The sequence below is a fragment of the Bos indicus x Bos taurus genome, chromosome 19 (genome assembly GCF_003369695.1).
Source record: "Bos indicus x Bos taurus breed Angus x Brahman F1 hybrid chromosome 19, Bos_hybrid_MaternalHap_v2.0, whole genome shotgun sequence".
Taxonomy (NCBI): Eukaryota; Metazoa; Chordata; class Mammalia; order Artiodactyla; family Bovidae; genus Bos; species Bos indicus x Bos taurus.
The window spans coordinates 6,466,373-6,472,814 of record NC_040094.1 but is presented as its reverse complement, the minus strand read 5'-3'; the positions used below and the strand labels follow the sequence as shown (position 1 = coordinate 6,472,814).

Sequence of the window (6,442 nt, the reverse complement as noted above, 5' to 3'; positions counted from 1 at the left end):
GGAAAGGGCCAAGGGTGGGAGACTCTAGAGGAGCCTTTGAATGCAGCCATGGCTGGATTCTGGTGCATTTCAGGTCTTAAAAGATTAAGTCCTAAACAAGGAAAATTTGGAGGTAATGAAATGCTTTTCAAAATACCTGATTGCTCTTGACAAAACATACAAATAATTGCATCACCCACTATGGATGTGTGACCAGGTGGACAAGGGTCGTCATTCAGAGAGCTGAAAGCTAGAGACCCAAGCCAAGTGGACATCCTTCTGAACCAGTTTTGATCATCTGTATTTCCCTTCAAAAAAACCGAAATTAGAAGAGAAGCAAAAAGCAAAGGAGAAAAGGAAAGATACAAGCATCTGAATGCAGAGTTCCAAAGAATAGCAAGAAGAGATAAGAAAGCCTTCTTCAGCAATCAATGCAAAGAAATAGAGGAAAACAACAGAATGGGAAAGACTAGAGATCTTTTCAAGAAGATTAGAGATACCAAGGGAACATTTCATGCAAAGATGGGCTTGATAAAGGACAGAAATGGTATGGACCTAACAGAAGCAGAAGATATTAAGAAGAGGTGGCAAGAATACACAGAAGAACTGTACAAAAAAGATCTTCATGACCAAGATAATCATGATGATGTGATCACTGATCTAGAGCCAGACATCCTGGAATGTGAAGTCAAGTGGGCCTTAGAAAGCATCACTATGAACAAAGCTAGTGGAAGTGATGGAATTCCAGTTGAGCTATTTCAAATCCGGAAAGATGATGCTGTGAAAGTGCTGCACTCAATATGCCAGCAAATTTGGAAAACTCAGCAGTGGCCACAGGACTGGAAAAGGTCAGTTTTCATTCCAATCCCAAAGAAAGGCAATGCCAAAGAATGCTCAAACTACCACACAATTGCACTCATCTCACATGCTAGTCAAGTAATGCTCAAAATTCTCCAAGCCAGGCTTCAGCAATACATGAACCGTGAACTTCCTGATGTTCAAGCTTGTTTTAGAAAAGGCAGAGGACTCTTTCCTTCCTTCCGCCTGGAGCTATGGAGCCAGGGCGCCGGGCGGCCGCGGCGCTGCTGGCGCTGCTATGCTCGGTATGCGCGCTGCACTCGGGGCGCGCCCAGTACGAAGCGCTACAGCTTCCCGCGGGACGAGCTGATGCCGCTCGAGTCGGCCTACCGGCACGCGCTGGACCAGTACAGCAGCGAGCACTGGGCGGAGAGCGTGGGCTACTTGGAGATCAGCCTGCGGCTGCACCGCCTGCTACGGGACAGCGAGGCCTTCTGCCACCGCAACTGCAGCGGGGCCCTGCAGCCCGAGCCCACCGCCGGCCTCGCGCGCTACCCGGAGTTGCGCCTCTTCGGGGGCCTGCTGCGCCAAGCGCACTGCCTCAAACGCTGCAAGCAGGGCCTGCCGGCCTTCCGCCAGTCGAAACCCAGCCGCGAAGTACTGGCGGACTTCAGCGCCGAGAGCCCTACAAGTTCCTGCAGTTCGCCTACTTCAAGGCAAATAATCTTCCGAAAGCCATTGCAGCTGCTCACACCTTTCTACTGAAGCATCCTGATGACGAGATGATGAAGAGAAACATGGCTTATTACAAGAGCCTGCCCGATGCCGAGGACTACATTAAAGATTTGGAAACCAAGTCGTACGAGAGCCTGTTCATCCGAGCCGTGCGGGCCTATAATGGCGAGAACTGGAGAACATGCATCACCGACATGGAGCTGGCCCTTCCTGACTTCTTCAAGGCCTTCTATGAGTGTCTCGCTGCCTGCGAGGGCTCCCGGGAGATCAGGGACTTCAAGGATTTCTATCTTTCCATCGCAGATCATTATGTGGAGGTCCTGGAATGCAAAATTCAGTGTGAGGAGAACCTCACCCCTGTCATAGGAGGATATCTGGTGGAGAAATTTGTGGCTACCATGTATCATTATTTGCAGTTAGCTTATTATAAATTGAATGACCTGAAGAATGCGGCGCCCTGCGCGGTCAGCTACCTGCTCTTTGACCAGAGCGACAAGGTCATGCAGCAGAACCTGGAGTACTATCAGTACCACAGGGACAAGTGGGCGCTGGCGGACGAGCATTTCCAGCCCAGACCGGAAGCAGTCCAGTTCTTTAACGTGACCATGCTCCAGAAAGAGCTGTATGACTTTGCTAAGGAGAATCTCATGGATGACGATGAGGGAGAGGTCCTGGAATACGTGGATGACCTGCTGGAGTTGGAGGAGACCAGCTAGCCCCAGAAGCCAGAGAGCCATTCCTTCCATGTTCAGAAAACACGATTCTTTGTCTTCCTTTTCCTAATAGTCCAGGCTGTTGATACCTCAGAGCCTTCTCTTCTCTCTCTGAAGTGAAAGGGAAGCCCCCGTCTCTCGCTACAGCTAACAAGGGGTGAGCCTGCATTCCCGTGCCCACAGCTGCCTCCCCCAACTTTCACACCTGCCCCTCTATCTTCATACCCGCCTCTCCATCTTCACTCCCACCTCCCCATGACCGCACTTGCCTCTCCATCTTCACACCTGCCTTCTCCATTTTTATACCTGCCTTTCTCACCATTTTGGTTAGAAGGAAAGTTTTCCATGGAATTTTTTCCCCCCAGAAAATCAGTATTATTTTTTAAATAAGAAAAATACTCCTGAAAGATGGTAATTATAAAAACCTACTCTGGCCTTTCTGCTTTCCCCCATTTTGGTTTCCTTTCTCCCCATCCCCTGATCCAGCAAAGATGGTGGGGACAAAGGCTAAGCTTCTCTTCAGAACGGTCTGCGCACCATCTGACCTGCATCATTGCTGGCACCCGTTGAGAACAGAGTTGGGGCAACAGCGTGGAGAACAGACCTGTGACTCTTGCCTAATGCTTTCGCGTGTCCAAAGTCTTCCAGTGGCCGGTCGATCCCCTTTGAGGACAGTGCTCAGCTGTTAGTCTCAGAGTTGGAAATGGAAGGAAGGAGAGGGAGTCTAGTTTCATTGACTCTTCAACAAATATTTACTGAGCACCCACTACGTGCTAGGCCTCGATCTGGGCGCTGGAGACACTGCACAGCAAAACAGAAAAAAAAAAAAAAACAACCCTGTCCTCACAGAGCCTGCATTCTACAGGGAAAGACAGACAACAGGTGAACAAGAATAAATACATACAAAGCCTCGGAGGGTGATCATTGCTATGGAGAAAAATAAAGCAGTGAGGGGTAAGGAAAAAAAAAAAGAAAAGGCAGAGGAACCAGAGATCAAATTGCCAACATCCGCTGGATCATGGAAAAAGCAAGAGAGTTCCAGAAAAACATCTATTTCTGCTTTATTGACTATGCCAAAGCCTTTGACTGTGTGGATCACAATAAACTGTGGAAAATTCTGAAAGAGATGGGAATACCAGACCACCTGACCTGCCTCTTGAGAAATCTTTACGCAGGTCAGGAAGCAACAGTTAGAACTGGACATGGAACAACAGACTGGTTCCAAATAGGACAAGGAGTAGGTCAAGGCTGTATATTGCCACCCTGCTTATTTAGCTTGTATGCAGAGTACATCATGAGAAACGCTGGACTGGAAGAAGCACAAGCTGGAATCAAGATTGCTGGGAGAAATATCAATAACCTCAGATATGCAGATGACACCACCCTTATGGCAGAAAGTGAAGAGGAACTCAAAAGCCTCTCGATGAAAATGAAAGAGGAGAGTGAAACAGTTGGCTTAAAGCTCAACATTCAGAAAACGAAGATCACGGAATCTGGTCCCATCACTTCATGGGAAATAGATGGGTAAACAGTGGAAACAGTGTCGGACTTTATTTTTGGGGGGCTCCAAAATCACTGCAGATGGTGACTGCAGCCATGAAATTAAAAGACGCTTACTCCTTGGAAGGAAAGTTATGACCAACATAGGAAGCATATTGAAAAGCAGAGACATTACTTTGCCAACAAAGGTCCGTCTAGTCAAGGCTATGGTTTTTCCTGTGGTCATGTATGGATGTGAGAGTTGGACTGTGAAGAAGGCTGAGCACCAAAGAATTGATGCTTTTGAACTGTGGTGTTGGAGAAGACTCCTGAGAGTCCCTTGGACTGCAAGGAGATCCAACCAGTCCACTCTGAGGGAGATCAGTCCTGGGTGTTCTTTGGAAGGAATGATGCTAAAGCTGAAACTCCAGTACTTTGGCCACCTCATGCGAAGAGTTGACTCATTGGAAAAGACTCTGATGCTGGGAGGGATTGGGGGCAGGAGGAGAAGGGGCCGACAGAGGATGAGATGGCTGGATGGCATCACTGACTCGATGGATGTGAGTCTGAGTGAACTCCAGGACAACGTTGGTGATGGACATGGAGCCCTGGCATGCTGCGATTCATGGGGTCGCAAAGAGTCGGACACGACTGAGCGACTGAACTGAACTGAACTGAATGCATGATATTTTCTTAAAGTTTAGAAATTAAAAAAACTATACTTTTAAAAAGTTCTGACGTGCATTTTCAATGAACCTGTCATAGAAGAATATTTTCACGGTCAAAATATCTAAAGTTGTAAAGTACAAAAAGGTGGCAATAAAGTGTGAATGAATTTTATAAATACATTTGTATACAGTGAAAGAAAAAGAATGACGATTACACACACACACACACACACACACATACACACACAAGTAACTGTCTTCTCCATGGGTGTTTATTTTCATGGATGCCAAGATGGGTCAATGCCTTGGGCATTCTGTCCTTAAGCTCTCTATTCTCAGAGAAGGTGCTGGTGTGGGTCCCATAGACTGGACTCAAAGAGGGTTGAGTGTAAACCAGAAGAGGTCAAAGTGGGGGAAATGGCCCCACAGCAGCAGAGGGGAGCCTGCGGCCAGAGCCAAGGGATGGGGTCAGAGGGCAGGAGCTGAGGCAACAGACTGGGTCAAGAAGTGAATTAGCTGTGACCATGGGCACTAGGGCTCTAGACTCGAGCTCTGTAAGGTGCCAGGGACTGAGTTTCCCAGGATATCAGTTGTGCAGCTTGGGTGTGGGTTCAGTTCAGTTCAGTTCAGTTCACTCACTCAGTCGTGTCCAACTCTTTGTGACCCCATGAAGGGCAGCATACCAGGCCTCCCTGTCCATCACCAACTCCCAGAGTCTACCCAAACTCATGGCTATTGAGTCAGTGATGCCATCCAGCCATCTCATCCTCTGTTGTCCCCTTCTCCTCCTGCCTTCAGTCTTTCCCAGCATCTGGGTCTTTTCCAATGAGTCAGTTCTTCACATCAGGTGGCCAAAATACTGGAGTTTCAGCTTCAGTTTCTTTCTTTCTTGCCTTGAGACCCCATGAACAGTAAGAAAAGGGTGTGGCTTAAATGATTTAAAAGAATTCAGCTGGGTCGGATGTGTGATTGCCTTGTAGAACCCAGGTGCATGGCTTGATCTTTCTCTGTGTTAAATCCAGTCGTGCTATATTATGCTCATTGTACAGTTCAATAAGATGCTCATGGGACTCGATTCTGTCACCCATGTGTTACTTCTTACTCCTGGGTAAGACATCAGAGTCTTTTCAAATGAGTCAGTTCTTCCCATTAGGTGGCCAAAGTATTGGAGTTTCAGCTTCAGCATCAGTCCTTCCAATGAATATTCAGGACTGATTTCCTTTAGGATGGACTGGTTGGATCTCCTTGCAATCCAAGGCACTCTCAAGAGTCTTCTCCAATACCACAGTTCAAAAGCATAGTGAATTACAATATAATTGAGTGACAATAAGCTAGATTAGGGCTTCCCCACTGGCTCAGTGGTAGGGAATACACCTACCAATGCAGGATATATGAGTTCAATCCCTGGTTGGGGAAGATCTGCTGGAAGAGGAAATGGCAACCCACTCCAGTATTCTTGCCTGAAGAATCCAATGGACAGAGGAGTCTGCTAGGCTACAGTCTATAGAGTCACAAAGAGTTGGACATGACTGAAGTGAATGAGCACAGACAGATGAAAGCTAGACTCATCCCCATAGATATAGTGCACAAATTTCCATTCCCAAATGCTTTGTGGGCTCCTCTGGTGGCTCAGTGGTAAAGAATCCGCCTCTCAGTGCAGGAGACATGGGTTCAATGTCTGGAGAAGAAAATGCAACCCACTCCAGTTTTCTTGCCTGGGAAATTTCATGAACAGCAGAGCCTTGTTGGGCTACAGCCTATGGGGTCACAAAGAGTCAGTCACAACTTAGTGACTACACAGAGCACAGAGTCAATTTACCTAAAGATTCCAGCTGTCTGGATACCCAAACAAGTACCCACAAAGTAACCTGATCTTGGTACCAGATCTGGTCAGGGCCACAGTAGTTAGCTTTTTTTTTTTTTTTTTTTTTTGGTCTAGAAACTCTTTCATCTGTAACCTGTAATGAAGAGATTCTGGAAAACCAACCAATGACAAACATCCATTCATTCAACAGATTCATGTTTTTATTTGAAAAAAAAGTGTGTCTCTTTGTATTTCCTTTGTGAATG

General features: G+C 46.9%; 1 pseudogene; it reads left to right on the top strand.

Annotated features, from left to right (window-relative positions):
- Positions 1–1,031: 1,031 nt before the first annotated feature.
- On the top strand, positions 1,032–3,135 carry LOC113877983 (annotated as a pseudogene).
- The last annotated feature ends 3,307 nt before the right edge of the window (positions 3,136–6,442 follow it).